This window comes from Lycorma delicatula, chromosome 5 (genome assembly GCF_047948215.1).
Source record: "Lycorma delicatula isolate Av1 chromosome 5, ASM4794821v1, whole genome shotgun sequence".
Lineage (NCBI taxonomy): Eukaryota > Metazoa > Arthropoda > Insecta > Hemiptera > Fulgoridae > Lycorma > Lycorma delicatula.
In genome coordinates, this window is record NC_134459.1 from 148,138,341 (window position 1) to 148,158,597 (window position 20,257).

Genomic DNA, 20,257 nt, shown 5'->3' on the forward strand with positions numbered 1-20,257 from the left:
CTGCTATTAAAAAATATAAATAATGCAAAAATATGCAGTTAAATTCAACTAATGCATGCAAACTAACCAAACTTTTACGTTCAAAGGTTACAACATTAATCTTTATTACACTTGGAATAACAGAGAAAAATTCTCCTCAATAAAGGTGAAATTTCCCGATTCAACAAATACATATTTTTGAACTAAAAAAAAAAATGGAAAAAACAAAATAATTACAAAAAATCTACAAAATGCTCCCAGTGACCAAGATTTCTTCAAAAAAAAAATCATATAAACTTTTCAGCTCTGAAATTTTCATAAATAAGGTATTAAACTAGAGCTATAATATTACGCAATCATTTGGAGCTAAAATTCAAAAATCGAAAAAATCTATTTCAGTCGAACCTTCCTTTAAAAAACTAAATCAAATTTTTCCAACGCCAAAAAATTATATAAATCTGCCTAGCTGATATAACCATCACATTAATGTTCAGCTTTTTATTAAAAAAAAAATTATGGTACTGAAGAAGAATCGATTTCTCAGTAAATTTATGCGCACCAAAATAATATGTTAATTCGTTAAAATTTAAAAAGCACATGTGACGCGCAGGAAGCGGCGGATTCTGGAACCGATGATTGACTTCTTGGTACCTACAACGTCCTGTCACAGCACGCTAACTTTATACTATTATCAAGGCCAACACTAATTTATATCCCAGGTAGAACTACTGCACATCTATGTATTTAAACTTTAACAAGTAATGATTAGTTATATATTATAACTTTAAACTAAGAATTTAATAATTTAAGTAAAGTAATGAAACGTTATAATAAAAAAGGACTGCAATTAAAACAATTTTAAAAAAACGTAATAAATAAAATGAAAAAATAAATAAATTAAGAAGAAAGAAAAAGAACTTAGTATAAACACAAAAATAATCAAAGTAATAAAATCGGCAATTGAACTGTTGAACTTTGTATGAAGATATTATAGAATTTCAAATAAAACGACGTGCTTGCTGTTTCAGAGATAGAAAATCTAAAGGAAAAGGATCTAGCTATTCATGTGAAGCAGTATTAAATGAAAATTTAAGTTGATCTTTAATACTCATGTTGCAATTAGGACAACTATATTATGTTCCATTATTATTAAGAAGATGAGGCCGATTGTATTTTATTGGTTAAAAATATTTATACTACATCAAAGTTTTATTATATTTATTGAATATTGTTTATCTGTTTTGAATTATTTTGTCTAAAGTTGTACATACTTGTTCATCCTTAGTATTTATTTTCTTATGATTTCTGTGTATGATTTTGTGTTCTAATATTTGAAAAAATCCATGTATGTTTTTTGCATTATAATAATATTAAAAAAACTCACCGGGTTATTCTAGAGGTGAACTCGTCATCGCATCTTCCAATTATTTTACCCGTCTCATACAAAAAGGCAGGTAAAGATATTAGCAGACTTTCCTTTCTGTGTCATTCAGTTCATCATTCACGGTGAAATAAGTATTCCTATTATCCTTCGTTAATTGAGAAAAGAAATGAAAATTGTAGGACGTCAAAATGAGTGAATATGGGGGGGATGTGGAATAGGTTCAAATTTCAATTTCACAACAACCTCGGCAGTTCCATGTGATGTGTGTGATCGGCATAATTGTTCAGAATTATCGGCTCTGTAGACTGTTGACACAGAACTACACTGTTCTAGACATACTGTTGATACATACTTCTCCTAAGGTGTTTTAACATCTCTATGTATCGCTCAGAATTTATAACGATTCGGTTTCCAGATGGTCAGTCACAACATACACATGTTTGGAATCCCAGAACACCATTAAGAGAATCTATTTTTTGTAGAAGAGTAGTGATGTTTTTTTTTTTTGTGAGAAACCAGTTTTTGCCGGTATTCCATGTTCTACACTTTTTCTTCTGGGTTGTAATGATGTACTCAAGTTTTGTCTCCCGTCATCAATATTAAAAAGGAAGTTCATCACGAAAACGCTTCAAAAGCTTTTTACAGCCCTTTTTTGTTTGTTTTTCTCTTTGAGTTTGCGTGGAACCTATCACATACAAATTTTATGGTAGCTGTGCAATAATGTTTTTCACTGTTTCTTTTGATATCCTATCTAGTGATGATGGACTTGCGTAGTGCAACAGTCATTTTGAATCAATTCGTCCACCTCCTTTTTATACTTCTCATCAGACAGAAACTGGTTAACGATTACGATTTTCGTCCTCAATATTCGTTTTACCCTTTTCCGATAATCAAAATTTTATTTCCCACCTATTCGTAGTACTTCGATCAACAGTTTGATGAAACTGTCAAGCCGTTGATTTTAAATGGCTTTAGGACGGCGATAAATGTTACTAGCATATACCTTTTCCCCTGTTAAAAATTCAATTACTGCAAGCTATTTTAGACACGTTGATCTACCAGGCCTAATCGACTCCATAACAATGGCGAATAAAAGCAAATGAGAAAGAGTGGGTAAACGAGTTTTGGAATGTCAGTAGTAGGAAAATGTGTAAGTAACTGACGCTTTGAGAGATATTTTGTTCTATTATGTTCCACTTTGTATTAGATTTCAGCTGCTTCTCGTATTTCACGTTAAAATTTAGTGATTTCTATGATGTATATTAATTGATGTGAATAATTTATTATTATTTAATATATTATTGATTTTACTAGTTCATATTAGTTCACTTTGTAAATATCATTAAAATCTGTTCTAGTTCTGCTTGATGCGCAAATATAAGGTACAGATCCAAATAAATGTAAAATTTTCTTAAATTTTAAATAAATTGAAAATAGCGAATTTTAAACAAAAATAAACAATCTACTAAATTAGTTTTTATGTAAGCGAATGAATTTTGACAAAACAATTTCTGACACATAAATCGCGTTGGAATAAAAAAAAACTAAAATATATATATATATATATATATATATATATATATATATATATATATATTACGTTCCGAAAAATTACGAATTTGAAATACCGAGATTTTATTTAAAAAAAGAATTAAATTTTATGCATATATCAATTAATTTAATTACATCGTTTATGGAAAAAAATCTGATGTGGACACAAGATTCCTTTGTACGCCTTCTAAATTATATATAAACATTTTTTTTTTTTTTTTAAATGAGATGTACATAAAATTTTATTTCATTAAAAACTTCTGATATTTTTTTTTCTTTATTGTTATTATTGAATAATTTATCATAATTATTTTTTTTAAATCAGAGATTAATAATTATTAATAAATCAATATATTTAAATTAAAAAAAGAGAAGTTGAACAAAAAAAACGAGATGAATTCTGATTCGAACTGATGTGCCTTCCCCTTATAAGAACCAAATATTTCATTTAGACGTGACTTCGGAACGAATGAAAAGAAGTACCACTTATTGAAAAGCTCTCAATGAGGGCTTATTACGTCAATTATGAAAACGTCCAAAATCCAAACCTTCTTGGATTTTGGACTTTTTTGAACACTTTTGGTTTAGTCGATTACAATCAAAGGGGAAGGTGCACAACTATGTGTTACAACAGTAATAAATCCAAAATTTCAACATCCTATGGCTAATAATTTTTGAGTTATGCGAGATACGTACATACATACGTACAGATGTCACGCCGATACTAGTCAAAATGGATTGTGGGATGGTCAAAATGGATATTTCCGTTGAAAACTGAAAACCGAAATTATTCGCAATCACAATACTTCCTTTATTTCGTACAAGGAAGTAAAAGATAGATAAATTTTTATCTAGAAAAATGTTACTTTATTCCACGACAGTTATCATTTCCATGCTGCGTTAGACATTAGATTTCTAAAACAGGATTGGAATAGGGCTGAACACTTGTCTACAAAAACGCTGAGATATTAGACCCTTAATATTTTTTCATATATTTTGGGATCTTTGAAAAATTTTATCTAGATACAGAATTCATAACTTCTGCGGGAGAGAACTATCACAATCACAGCAACCATTACATCCATACGAGGACATAGCAAAAACTCTGATATAGGTTGATTATCTACAGTGCCAACGAATTGAAATCCTTTTAACTTGAAAAAAAACTACGACAAACTAAACAATTTACTAATAGAACACATAACTTGCAGCCTACAACATCGAATTCTTCCAACTATTTTTAAAATATACGAGATAAAAAGAGTTAAAAGGGGAAATCTAGACAATTTTAAATAATCTAAACGATTCCAATTGATTTTTGCGCTATTATAATGTATCCACGTTAATATTTCCATCATACAAGTAACAAATATATCATTCTATAGTAAAAATACAAACGATGGCATAAAATGCTAAGTATATATTAGACATTAAAAAGAATAAACATATTTTATAATATTAAATTCGTAATTAGTTTTTTGTTAATTTGTAATTTGTTTTTGTTAACAAAAAATTATTTCTTGAAAACTAACTTTTATTTTCTTACGATGACAGAATCAGTAATGTAATCAAAATGTAATCTCTGTTACAAGTTATATTCTAAATGTCGTTCGGATCAGTTCGTTGGATCTACACGTGTGGAGCATATAAATTTAGCTACTGTACATATATATCCGCGTATTCACGCACATACATATATTAAGTACGAATATTATTTCGATACTGATTGAGAGATGTTAGAAACGCCTAAATCATTCAGAAGTCAAATTCGAAAATTTGCATGATTGTATACTTTCTATATGGAAAAGGTAGTAGAAGACATGTAAAAATCAAAACGACAAAAAATTCAGAACATCAGTGAGTTCGTAACCAATGAATAAATCATGAAATTATAAAGTTGCTTATAAAATAACTGGTTATATACATTCAACTTCAGGTTAGTTAAAACTGTACATAAAGTTTTGTTTGCTATTTGATAAATTTTAAATTTTATTTTAATAATATTAATAATATTAAACAAGAAGGATTATTCACAGTGTATTACGTATGATAAAATAATTATTCAAAATAAAATTTCAACTTCAGCCACATCGAACTTGCAAAACCTTTACTCGCTTTAAAAAAATGTACAAAGATTGTGATTAAATTTCAATAGTTTTTGAAAATCTTCAACTGATAACTGATGAATAATCGCATAATGCTACTACAACTTAAATTACGGACGAATGAAAATGTACTTTTGAGTTTTTTCAAGATTCAAGTTAGAGTGGAATTTAACTATATTTGTAATAGTTTACATTTTTTTTTTTTAAATATACCACTCGGTCACTTTATTTATTAGATGCTTTTTAAGACATAGTTATTTTATGTTTTTTACAGTTATCAGTTAATATATAATTTAAAATCAAATATTAAACGATAAATATAATACCCTTCACATGAATTACTTCATACTAAAAGAAATGAACAAAGGAATTTTTAAAGTAAACTAAATATTTACTTAGTTAACAAGATATAGAGAAAAAACGTTCAAAATTATAACCTACACACGCTCTGTTGCTCACAAGAAGATGAATTACAAAATATTATTGTCAAATAAAACAAAAATTGCTTGCATCGTTCCACGAAGATAATTATATCATACTAAACATTTTCATTCTTTACAATTAATGTTACAACGTACATTTTTTCCACAATAATTTACCGTTGAATTTAAAATTTTATTTCGTTCAAACCTTCAAACTTGATCACTAAAATACGCGAACATTACTACTGAAATATCACATTCAACCACATAAATCTAATATTTTATTGCATTTTATAACACCATACTGCATCAAAAATTTATATATTCAATATATTTCAAAATATTGGTATGAGTTTTCAAATTACAAAAAGTGGGGTTGTCAGATCACTGACTGACACAATAAATATGAATATATTGATAAATAATTGTAAACTTAAAATTCTGATTCTTCCGTTACCATTTTAATTATTTTTAGAACCATTTAAAAGATATTCCCACTGATATATTTACAAAAATATTTCTGAATCTTTATCGAATATACACTCAATTTTCAATATCACCTTCAATATTTTCATTAGAGGATTTCCAAAGAAAATTTGTAGAGGTCACTACTTTGCTCGGTCAGATTTTCTACGGATGTGTTGTGGGAGGGGGATCAACTTTTCTTTACGTTATGGAGTATCCTTAAATTTTTACCCGCTCTACCGGACGTAAAATCTAACCGATGACGAAATTTGGTGGGGTGATATAAACCTTTTGCGGAATAGAAACTTATTGATTTTCAAGAAAATCAGTTCACACGAACCGGAGTTAAAGCTAAAAAGGGTTTTTCGGTACATTTTCAGCTTTTTTTTTCGATTTACTGAGCGCAGTTTTTAACAGATATTGATGAAGCTTGGTAGAATGATGTAAACCTAGTAGAAATAGAACCCTATTGATTTCCAAACGAATCGACTCGCACAAACCAGAGTTAGAGGAAAGTAACTGGGTTTTTGGCTATGTTTTCAAGGTTTTCATGTTGTAACTTGAATGGTGACATGTTAGAAAGTCAAAATTAAATTTTTGTGCGAGCTGATTTCCCATTGGTACCATAACATTAAGTTTGTAGCTCAAATAAGATTTTTGCGAGCACCGCTAGGTGTGAACTGGTTTCACAATAATTCAAATTCAAAATATAACATTTGAAGCTAAAATCAGATTTTTGCGAGCTGATTTCACTATAGTACTTTAGTTTAATAATCAAAAACGTGATCTAACATGAAGGGAAAGAGTTGAGTTGGTGTCCAAAACAAGTCATTTTTGAGGTTTTAGTCGTAGTGGGTTAATTTGAACTTTTTATATTTTGTGATAAAACCACAATACGGTTCAAAACCACATAAATTATGGATAACTGTATTAAAGTGAGTTGTTGGCAGTTAGCAATATTAGGCAGTAACTAATGCAGTTACAGCGCAACAACTATTTGAAAAAGAGGAAGAAGAAACATAAATATACAAGTATTTATTGGTGCAATACATTGTACCACAAAGTACCATGAGTTTTAAAATGAATATCGGGGTTTTAAATTTATATAATATTTATTAAGTTTTACTTACGTTGGTAAATTATATATGAAATGAAAGAACAATTCAAAACAGTTTTTTCTGTGTGTTTAATGTTATCATTTGTGACATGGCACACATCCAGCCGATAGTAAAGTTCATCCCATACATTAATCAGCAAGTCTGGAATAATTGATGCGACAGCTACTACAATGCTATGTCTCATGTCGGGAGGGTCAGCTGATAACGATGGTAATACCCTTGATCCTTTATAAACCCTAAAGAAAATAATCGCACGCGGTCAGATCGGGTGAATGTGTAGGCCACGGCGAACAAGCCCTGTTATCTGGTCCACGGCGACCAATCCAGAGGTCCAAGAGAATTTCATTTAATCAATCACGTACAGCGTTATGTCACTAAGGAGGCGCACCATCTTGCTGCAAAATAAAGTTCTGTGGTTTATATTGCAATTAAGGAAAGAGCCTAGTTGTAGTATATCCAGGCAGTTCATTCCAGAACCCACTTGCTTCTGCGAAAAAGAACGTCCCGTAAAATTGCCATCGGGATACGGCACAAAAAATATTTTTTGGGAAATCTCGTTCACAATGCAATATTTCGTAAGGATTTCCGATTCTCAGATATGCTCATTATGAGTGTTTACTTTTCCATTGACATGAAATTATGATTTATCACTAAATGCCACACGATAGAGTATTCATCGTCACGGTGCATCATTTCATTTGCAAAGCTAGCACGCATACCATCATCTGTGAGTTTTGAAGCTTGTAATAGCTATAAACGATATGGAACCTAAAACTCTTGTTGTTCATTTCATGATCAATGTTCGTTAAACTTGAGAAATATTATACAGCTTTAAAACTCCGATATTCATTTTGAAACAAACGATGTTTAAAAGAATACATGGTTCTAATACAGGGTGAAATACAATAAAACACAGAAGGTTATCTAAAAGACCGAAAGCAATATTATTTTCAAAAATGAATACAGTGCTTTCTTTCTTAATTAAAACCGGAAATTCACCCTTCTGACGCACTTAGTGGGACAGAGGTTATTATTCTTTTCCTGATATATTTATTTAATACCTTCAAGTGTTATTATTTTTTTACGTTTTACCTGTTTATTATTTTTATGAATTAATATATTTTCACCTTTTACACACACACACACACACACACACACACAATTTCTGAGTTTCCTCTCATATAATTCTGGTCGGCTGTAAGTAGGCTTATTGCAGCAGTTTGGAGGACCACTATAAGAAAATTACAATCAGTAGTTTGGAATAAACGGATTTACAAGTGGAATAAATATTATACATTTTTAATAAAAAAATAGTTTTACAAATGGATAGAATAATCTGCGTTCCGAATGGAAGATTAAAACGGGAATTAACGCTGCAGAAATGTTGTATTAGTTTTATTAAACTGGTTGCTAGATAAAATGAAAAATGGAAGGTTAGGGATATTATTAAGTTGAATGTTCATTGACGGACAATATCAATGAGAAACAAATTTTATGGTACAGTCATATGCGTTCAACAATATTACCCGATCAGATTTGGAATTAGCGTAGAGACTGAATGTGCTAAAAGACGTTTAGGGACGAAGTTAAGAAGACGAAACAGCACAACACCAAGACTGCTTGGAAACCATTGTGCGGGAGGTTGGCATAACAACTATAGAAACTCGTAAAAGATCATTCACTATAGTATATAATTAAGTACATCAAAATGAGAAAAAAATTATTTTTGCTTCGCGCATGTTCACTAATATTAAAAAAATCTCAGATAAAAGGATTTTACTTTCCTTTAATAGTAAGGAAAATTACGACATTCATCGTATCTCGGTTATTACCTAGAATACTTGTTTATTGAAAAAAGACAAAATATAATAATTATAAATAATTTTTAAAACTTTATTCCAAATAATATTGGAGAAAATTATATAATAATAATTTTATCAAATTATTTTTCTTATTCAATTACACACAAACGACCTCGCATTCTTAATCAGTAATTAATTTTATTCTCTCTTACACAATAATTAATTTATATATATTTACAATTTCAGTAACGAAATTAAGCTAACAAATTATCTAGTGATTCAGACTAGATACAGAGAAAGCATTAGTTTGAATTAAACAGTAAATCATTGATGTACATCGAGTGATATATATTCATTTGAGACTTAAAGAGGCCTTTCATAGCATAACCATATTCTATGTGATAAAGATGTCCCACAGGATTTTCTAATATTATTTGTGTTACTAAATTTCCTTCAATAATGAATCTGAAATACGTTTTTATCAGAAACATAATTTTTAATACCAGTCATAAATTTTTTATATTAATAGAAATAACATATAATCTATTTTTTAAGTAATTTTTAACTGCTAATATTTAGCAGTATTATCTGCCTATATAAACTACATTTATTTAAAGATATTTATCGTAGAACTAAATTTTTTTTTCTTTGAAGTTGTAAGGGCATTGCATTTACGCGACATGAACACAAATCCGCTTTCGTTAAGACTTTTTACAAATAAGATAGTGCGGTAAAATGAAAGCGTTGAATAGAAAGGGCTGTTTACATTTATCTCTATAACGCGCGCACGCGCATACGCAGGCACGCAGCACAATTTAATTAAAATAACAGTGTATAATATATTTAATAAAATAGTACTGTTGCAAATGAAAAATATGATTACATTTAATTATTCCATGTTATTTATTTACTCTTAAATCATTATTTTTGTAATTATTATCTTTATTTACTTTCTTATCAAAATAAAACAAAAATAATATTGTAAAAACACTACGTAAATGATTTATTAAAAATAAATGAACGATACAAAGTATAAATTACCATAAAAATATTTAAAAAAAGAAGGTTTAATCGATAATACGTATTTTAGGCCACCTGGAAAAAGTTTTACCTTTGTAATTAATGTTTAAAATTATTTTCACCTTTTTTTTACGGAGAAAAAGAAAGTTTGATAGTTTAAAAGAGTAATATGCTTAAACAGTTATAAATTTACATTTTAAAGGGATGCTTTTCACCACCCATTCGATAAGAATATGAAAGCTTTTTTTGCCTGATAATTCCCTTTTAGAGAAAAAAATTATTTTAAAAATTCAAGTCGGTAGATTAAATCAATTAAAAGTTATACAAAGTGCTAAATAATAAAATTTATGCTGTTAGAGGGAGTGCTTATATAAAAATTAAGAGAAGGATAATTTTTCAATCGATAGGTTTACTTTCTTTCTGATGTATACACACCTAAAAAAAAATATATGAAATTGTAAACTTAATTTTATTAATGAATACATTAGTTTTGAGAAATTTGTGCCTGAATTTTGTGGAGACAAACTAAATTGGTAGCCAGAAGAAATATATCAACGTTGTTATTTTGAAATGGAAAAACTTAAAGGAAGAAAAATTAGTAGAAAATTGGGATATATGGAACAGGTAAGGATGAAGGATGTAGCAATTATTTAAAAGTTAAAGATTACGGTAGAATATAAAGGATGGAAAATAACAAAAAAACAGTCGACCAACTGAAAGGTGAAAGTTACTTTCCCGTCTAGATATTGCTACAGCAGAGCTGCAGCTCTAGAAGAGAAAGTATTGTAATCGGTCCAATTTGGGCATATGCGGTTTTCACGGGATCTTGACGTTTTGACACCTAAGGAACCCGAAAATCCGAATGGAAATTTTCCGGATAATAATATTCATCAGTACACAGATCGGTGTTGGTCTTTAAATAACCTTATATCTTCAGAACTAATAGAGCAATTTGACCAAATTTGTTCAGATTACTTTTATATATGGTGATTCATGCCATTAAATTTTCAACTTAAATGTCAAGGGGGTGAGGCAGTAGAGCAAAGTCACCCTCAGTATCTCGAGGTTTCGCCTAATTAAGGTCATATTTTCTTAGGTACATTTGTTAACAATTAAATATAACAATATCTGCAAAAATAATTTTCAAAATCGCACACCAATCCAAAAAAATGCTCTAAACTACTACTATGTTGTGACGTCACAGGTGAACGGTAAAATTTAAACTGTAAAAAAGCAACTCGGTCTAGCTGGATCTCGAACGCGATCGCCCAGTTGACTCGGAACCTGGTACGTTCGCAACTGCACCAGTCTACCGACCGTAAAAGCGAAATTTACTCTACGTAAATTGTGAAATTACATTAGTTTAATTAGTGCTGTCCGTCGCGGCTAGTACCGCCACACCAGCGCGAATTAATTACGATATGCGCGCGCTATGGTTAAAATCATTGAATTAAATAAAGAAAAAATATTATATTTAAATAAAATGTTACATTAAAAATTTTTAATTAAGTTGTGTGCGCATGTGTGTGGTAAGCCGTGCATCAGAAACGACCCACACTTGTAGGACTTTTCCGGCGAGGCTTTAGACGCGTGACGGGAAAGTCCTACAACTGTGTTGTCAGTTTTTTTAAATAGATTAGATCCTGTATTGCCAAATAATAAGTAAACATCTGAAATCAACACGTTTATAATGCTAATCATACTTGCTTCTATTTTATTGTAAATAAAAAAAAACCTAAATAGTAATTGTGCATAAAACTTAGGACTCTTCTTGAAATAACTTATTACTGCTAGACGAAAATGTCTTATTAATATTTAAATAATATTAAAACGACAAAACAAGAGCTTAAAAAGACAAAATTCAAATATCTATAGTACAATTTTTATGAAACCTAAAATTAATTTTATGCATACAATGCCCGCATGTTTTCCTTAAAAACATCACCATATTTTAATAACTTTGACGATATCATTATGTTTGTAGATAAAATTTTCTTTAAACTAATTTTAATTTAGCACTTTAATTAATACAAAAGCAATTATATGTTTTTTAAAACATAAAAATTTCTAGCTACTTTACATTATTATGTAAGTAGCAATTTGTAATATTACATATCTACTTTAATATAATTGAAAGAAATAATGCAATAATAAATGAGCCATAGATAGTTTCCCTTTTACTTGTCCCATATATATATATATATTTTATTTAGAAGTACAGAAAATACCTCAAAAATTTTTTGTTAATTTAAAATTAAACAGCCTAAAGGTTAATTTTTTGTTATATAATTTCAAAATGACAAGTTAAAAATAAACAATATAATTTATAACATACAGTAGAAGTATTCTATGCGTTCTCACAAAACACAGTATTTTTTAAAATTAATTTGTATATGTCCGAAAGCGTTCGCATTTTGTGGGAACGAAAGTGCGTCTGAATAGAATATTTCACTGAATTATTCTGGGTTCAGATAAAATAAAACTTCACGTTTTCTACGAACTGTATTTTATATATATTTAAGTTATTTTATTTAGAGATCATTTGAAATTTTTTAGTAGAACCAACACTCAAAATGGAAATTACCAAATTAATGATATAGAAGTAAAATTTCTAGTTAGGTAAACAATTTTTTTTAAATCTCGATGTTACCGTATATAATAAAACACAAATCAAAATTATTAAAGCTTGATAATTACAATAAAAATATATTAATATTATTAATATAGGGAAAAAAATTAATATTAAGAAAGAAAAGAAGAATATTAATTATTAAAAAATATTATAATCCAAATGGTTTCAGTTGAAGAATGAAGATAATGTTGCACGAGTAATATATTCAAGCTTATATAACTTATATGAGAAGAGCGAACTTATACTTTCTTTATAAAGAATACACAAACAAATTAAAAAAGAAAAACAAAATGATATGTCTTGAAAGTGTCAAGTTTTATATAAAATATCTGCTTCGACAATATTCACGTAAACTTTCTTATAAACTTTAGTAATTTTTAGCCTATGTTGTAAAAAAAAAAAAAAAAAAAATAATGGACAAAATAATAAACAAAGAAAACAGAAATAATATAAAAAAGATTTAAATAAGTTTTTTATGACTTTAATTTTTTATGATATTTAATTTCCGAGGTAGAATGTATTTACATTCTAAATTAAAATACCAGAAATCATTTTTAAAAAAGCTTGGTATAATTTCTTAGATAACTTTCTTGTATTAAAATAAATAGTTGCCACCGATACGTTTTTTAAAATAAACTGAATTTATTAAACTTTGGAATTAATCAGGTTCTAAATTTTTCTATTCAGAAAGCTTTTTGTCTCATAAATCGTGTATTTACAGTCGATTCCGATTAAGGAACCACAAGTATATTGCATTAAAAAAAAACCAAATGAAGAGGTTTTTCCAGTGAACATCCTCAATAAAGGTTTATACGTAAATAAATAAATAAATAAATAAATATATATATATATATATATATATATATATATATATATAAACCACATATACAAAAATGTCTATATAAACACATTTGCATTAATTGGGATCACAAAGATTCAAGAGATTACAGTAGTCTGGTGAGAAAACAACCAAAAATGAAATATACAACGTGATTAAATTTATTACATTATTACCAGTTTAAGTGTCACTCGGATATCCCAAGTCCAGCACGTCTCCAGCTGAGGTATGGGCTGGCTATCCAGAAAAGGAAGTCGGCGTGTCGTGATAACGCTACGGAGACCCCGGTGGGATGCCCCTACAAGGGGCTACACAGGGAGGGCAGGCTGCTGCCACGACACCCTGAGGTGAATGAGTGATGGTTTTGCCAATCTTGTGTCTGTTTCCAACCGATTAAAAACGTCCAGCACCTACTGGCATTTCAATCACAGAACATCTTCATTGTTGTGTAGGATATTATCTGCTAGAATCGCTGTCTGTAACTTAAATCTAACCGTTTGCTCTCGTAACAAAGGAAAGGGAAGCCAAAATAGTCCTTATTCCAAGCGAATCACGGTGCCTCTGCAATCGAACTCCCCAACCTGTTCTGAAAACGTTGTATAATTTCAACGTTACTTTTCCATTTCGTGCTCCATAGCTGTATACCATATGTCCAAACCGGTTTTAGAATCACCTTTATCAAATTTTATCGGACAATGACAGATAAAAGTTCCTACCTAACAACCAATAAATCCTCTTACACTTGGTGTTGCTTTCTTTTCTTTTTCACGTGGTACTTCCACATTAAACGACGATCAACGTGGAGCCAAAAGTATTCAACCCGGCCTGAATGAAAAATAAATTTGTATACGAGAAAATAATATGATAAGAAATTAATAAAGGTTTAATTTTACCAAAAAAATGTGTCAATAGAATTGCTTACTACTTTCGTTTTAAAAATATAGCTCGTTCCTCTATAAGGGATACTGCAATTTTATTATTACAGTAGAAATATATAAGAAATAAAGTTGTTTAAAAGAAGTACTTCTGCTGAACTATTTTGTAGGAAAAAATACACCATATTAAGCATTTATTTATAATGCGTTACACGTACTGTGAATTTTTAAATCATTTGAAGAAAACCGTAAGAAATACGAAAAACTGTGTTCGTCAATTATTCTTATTTCAAGAAAATTCTTCTGGTAGTGAAATTTCCAAGTTCTGTAATATTGAGGAGTATATAAAAAGTTCGTCAAGGTATTATTAAAATAGTCTCATCTGTTATTTAAATTTATTTTATAATATTTTTTCCGGAAGGCTATTTATAAACGCGACAATTTTTAAAGAAATTACAATTTCGGCTCAATAAAGGTAAAACGTTTTTTCCTACTGAACATGTTTTAACGTCTTAAATACATAATTAAAATTTAATTAACTATTTAAATTACTAAATGAAATTATTACTTAAAGTACTAAATTAGTTAAGTAATGTTTAATTAACAATAAGGTGTTAAACGTTTAATGAAGGAAAGGTAAATTTCCATTGTAACTACTGGCCACTCAACCATCTACTAGAGAAGAATACTGTCGGTGTACAGTATTTTTCTTTTCTTCATAACCATTTTCTCCATCTTTCTGATATTATGAAACTCTAAGTACGTAAAGAAAATAAAATCGTATATTGTTTTAATATATATTTATAGAAAACCGTGTAACTGCACTAAGATAGGATATTTTAAATTCAGAGTTTAAAGGAATAAATTGGAGTGACAAATGAAAACATAAACTTGATTTTTGGTGTGCTTAATCGTCATGTAACTTTTAAAACCAGTTTATTTATTCTAAATTTTTCTAATTTCGACCTTGAAAAGGATGAAGAAAGAAAAAAAAAATTTTAAAGAGAGATTGTAAATTTTACCCATTTCAGCTGTACTAAACGAGATATTCAGTAAGTAGATTTGGGCTTTCAAATGCTCTTCAGATAAATATCTAAAAACCATTTTTAAATTTAATTTTTTAAGGGGCGTGACGGTACACGGCGCGGCGGCTCAACCAACATAGTTACTGTCACTGTTAATGTAAGTACGACGGGATTGGGTGCACCTGCCTCCGGTTACTTGACTAAAAAACAAAATAAAAAACTGACCACGACGATAAAAGAAAGTAACCATATAGCACGGGCCGCGACAGAGATACAAAACGTTTCTCTTAATGTTTCCTTAATGATGTAAATAAAGAGAATTTTTTTGTGATTGATGATATCGCCACATAAATTTGAAGCTTGTATGTGGAATATGTTATGGAATTAGAATTTTGTAGCGTATGAAAAATGCCACGCCTGAACGGAATTCGAACCAAATACCTCTGGATGAAAGACCGTGACGTTACTACCACTCCGCCAAGGAAATCGGCGGATTTTCATAACCGGTAAAACAAAAAATAAACGGGAAATAGTTAACACAAAATTTATCAGAAATCATTCAGATTTTTTTCAAATAAACTTGAGACAACAGTATCGCAGAAAATAACCAGATTTCATACAGTATAAAATTAATGTAAGTTTGTAAAATATAAGATCTAAAATAAATTTTTTTTAATCTTTTTTGGAGAAGAATAAATATTATATGTAAATTAAGTAAAGTAATAATGATTGTAGATGACCTGATATGTCTCCTGAAAATGACTGACATTTTCAATCATTGCTGTCATCCCATTTAGGTTACCAAAAAAAATGAAAAGGCTTCCCCTTGCTTTCTTCACTGAGCTTCAGAATAAACGGTTGCAAATCAGCACTTAAAACCCGTCAAAAGGTGATAATCAGCTCTACAAATGATATTATTATTTTCACCCGAAAACATAATGAACATCATTAATCTCAAAGAAATCAATTATGAATCGTGCCTCAGGAATATAAATGTGACACGATCGTAAGAAAGATCCAAAAAGATAGCATAAATCAATAATTAATTTATCTTTTCTTTTTGGTACAATTCGTTATATTCACTGCTTCAGCTAAGCAGGCGAAATAATCTATTATGGATTGTTTAATAATATAAAACAAAAGTTGACTTTTTAACTGGTTATCTATTTAATTTACCTAAAATTGCTGTTCCAAGAAAATTCAATTACCGGTTTGAGTTTGTTAACTCTTAGCCACATTTTATGATATACATAACACATACATAACATTAATTTACATACATAACTGTTAGAAAGTTCATAGACAAAACCCTCGAACTATTTTACAGTTGATTAATTAAGTATACACTACAATAAAAGTAGTGTGAAATTCTTTTGTAGCATTTTAATTCATTGTTTAAATTATACATTTCAACTTTTATATGATAAAATACTTTTAAATTATATTAAAAATAAAATTAAATTCACTCTTAAAAAAGTTAGAGAAAAAATAATTAATTTTCTCTGTAGAACAATGAGACTGTATATTAATGCTAATAAATATTTTAGTAGAAATAAAGTTCCAGAGCTCTCTAAATTACTTATCGTAAAATATGTTTAAAGTAAAAACAACATTTCTGAATTTTCTGTCTAAAGAACAGAAAATTTGAATTTACCGGATTAAAAAGTAAAATAAAATTTAATCTTTACTGTTAATTTAATTCTCACATTATACTTTTATACGTTAGTATACCGTTATTTGTTATTGACTACTTCTATCGAATACCGGCAAATAAATTTCTGTATTCATTGTTAATTTACGGGTTACATTACTGGCTACAACCGGCAGCCTCCAGCGACCAGGTGTCTCTTATTGCATGGAGAATTATCTGGAACGGGTTATCGTTCCCTACCATGCGACACCACATAGATACGGTAAAATATAGACAATGTATGACGATCATGAAGTTGAAGTGTGCATTTTTCTGCCAGGGATAGATAAGCATAATAACTTTCGAGTTTATTGCTACAGCATACAAAATCGTCAATTTCGTAAAGACGCTTAGCGTGTCCATTCTGATACGTCCTGGTTTCCGGTAGAATGTCACATAGTTTCAGTAACTAAAATGGATAGTATTCGTTAGCAAATTCCAAATATTCAAGTAAAAATTTGGTAGCGAAATTAACTTTGTTCATGAACACACAGAACCAACTTTAGGAAACGGGCTAATATATTAGATATGGATACCGACGCGTTGAATTTACGTCATTGTGATATGGAAACTTACATTTAATCAAAACAGTAATTCTACATTGTTAAAAAGAAAAAATTAGTTACTTAAATAAATAATCAGTGGCACCTGTATTCGATAGAAGTACTCTTTATTGCGTAATGATTTATGATAAATGTTTAGTATAACGTTATTTTAAGAAATAATCTGTTAAAATTAGATATATATATATATATTTATTGTCATTGATTACGGTAGTAAAAATTTATTATTATAGATTTTTTATCTTGCCTAATCAATATTTTCATTTATATACAAAGGAAATTTTCATTTAAAAAGTGTTTTCTTTTACATATCTACCGATCTGTTGTAAAACGGAGAAATAAATAATTTAGTAACAGCACATAATGGCTCAAATTAAATTCGAAAAGGATTACTTCAAATTATTAGTTGTAAAGTTAGAGTTCGTTTTTGTAATTAATTATAATTGAATTTAGAGTTTCAGAAGGAAGTATCAGATTTATGGAGAAAATTATCCTATTTTCGTTTTAACAATTTTATTAATTCCCTGTCAAATCTATTGTTAACGCATTTTAACGAATCATACTTTTATTTTTATAATTAATGGTAGTTTTTTAAATCTTTTTGATTGCGGGAATTTGTATATCAACATAATTACTTTTATTCAAAGGTACCAATGTTCTGCTTTTGAGCGTTTAAAATTAATATGAAATGTTAGGGAGGATTTAATTTGCAACAATAGAAGTGTAATATTTTTAAAAAACAACGTATATAAAATAAATAAAATTAAATGAGAAATTTTATTAATTTAAGATATTTTGTTTTTGCTATAAAATTTAACATATGTTTAGAAGTTTTATTTTTACATTTATTTTAGGCATACAATGTGTATTTTGTATTAGCAATAAGCCTATATACCTAATAAATTCTCCTTAAATTTTGTCACTGATTTATAATTTTTTCTGTGTACCATTTTTATTTCTGGATATCAACGGTGATCATAAATATTAATCATAAAACATCAGACAGAAGAGATAAATTACTAACAAGATAATAAATGAATAAATAAAGCACTGAGCTAATAACAATTTTTTTTTTTTAATTCAAGCATTACGTAAATATAAAACAATGAATAATAAATACATTTTAATCATCTCTATAAAATTAATATTTGGTATTGTTACTAATATTATTCTGTGTTATTTTATTTTACTTACCTAGAAATTATTTTTTAATACACGTATTAATATTTAAACAAAAAGCAAAAACATAACGTGAAAGATTCTTTATAACTCACAAATAAATATACAGGAGACAGCAAGTACCTAACCTCACTACTACGTTTTGAATCGAGTGGTGCACTCTCTGTGTGCAGGTGTACTAATTCGTTAAACGTTGACTCATCAGTTACTAACCAAACGTCTACATTATTAAACATGACGTCACACTACAAGTTCAGTAGCTCACAATCGAAGTAAACAACACTGTTGTTGCTACATTAACGAATGACTTACTATTCTAACAATTCTTAATCTATAAAAAAAATATATAATAAATTAAGTAACTGTACGTAAAATCATTAATTAAATTATATAAAAAAATATAATTTTATATTTGTTTTTTTGTAGAGAAAATTCTTAATCGTACGAAAATGAAGCTGTTGTAATCAATTTAATTGTAACAAATCTTTGTGAACTAATTTAAAACAAGCTACCTGTTTCACGGATAAATCTAAAAGCTAATACAGTGCACTTCAGGTATTCAATTTTGTCAGCTCATGAAACGCATGAGAAAGTTGTTAATTAAAGTTAAGCGCGTGGAAAATTAATGGGATTTACTGTAAACCTACATTAACAATAACTATTATTTATTATATAACTATTATTTTAAATTAAAAATTGCAGATTAATTATATCTAAAAAAAACAAAACACAAAACTTTTATTGATAATGATTAACGCAAGCAAAAAAATTAAGTAAACTGTTTATTTATGTAGACTGCATTATGTATCTTATTTCTATATGTATAAAGTACAGTGTTATATATATATATATATATATATATATATATATATATATATATATATATATTTGCAGTTTATATATGCATCTTAATCACATCTGTTTTGCATCTTATAATTAGTTACACCAATTCCGAACAAAGATACATTTTGAAAGAAGATCCAAGTTTGTGAAAGTTTTCAGAAAAGAATCAGAGTGTAGCAGTAAAAAAATTGTCGCAGAAAGGAAATAACAACATAGTTTGAAAATGAAGAAGAGTCGGAAGAAAAATAAATCAACCAGGGATTAAATATTAAACATGGTCCTAAAATGGCGGTGATGAGAAAAATAAAGAACTGCGTTATCGTTAGTATACTACAGCACATTTCTATATTACAATAGAACCTCTCCAAAACGAAATCTGACGGTACCGATTAAGAAATCTGTTTGAAGAGATTTCCGCCTTGCAGAGTTTTATTAAAAATTGTCCTGTGGTGTGGAATAAATTAACGAATATAAAATGAAATTAAACAATGATATACGTTTTTAATATTCCGGAAACATATGCATTGTATATAGAGTACATTACTAGTCAAAATTTATACAGTAAATAGTATAATACGTTCTCTCTAAATTAAATTATTTTAAAAAATCTAGAGAACGTATTATACTATTTACTGTATAAATTTTAACTCACCAGACCGGTACAGAGAACTGTTTTCATTCACAGATATTTCACAAACATTAAACATTTATTTCTATCTTCAAGTTATATTTCACTTGAAAGTTACCTTTAAAGAATAAGAAATAC

General features: G+C 28.6%; 2 protein-coding genes across 6 annotated transcripts in view; one reads left to right on the forward strand and one right to left on the reverse strand.

The window, feature by feature from the left end:
- LOC142325476 (uncharacterized) overlaps nucleotides 1–18,945 on the reverse strand; it is a 388,745-nt gene extending 369,800 nt beyond the window's left edge. For 3 of the 5 annotated variants that reach the window (XM_075367291.1, XM_075367289.1, XM_075367288.1), the window contains exon 1: nucleotides 18,664–18,945. The gene's annotated coding sequence lies outside the window, so the exon portion shown is untranslated. The remainder of the gene's footprint in view (nucleotides 1–18,663) is intronic. The other 2 variants (XM_075367290.1, XM_075367287.1) reach the window with 2 other exon arrangements.
- The window catches only part of LOC142325477 (neuronal acetylcholine receptor subunit alpha-7-like), a 909,238-nt gene that overhangs the window by 171,466 nt on the left and 717,515 nt on the right, over nucleotides 1–20,257 (forward strand). The gene's annotated exons all lie outside the window — the stretch shown is intronic.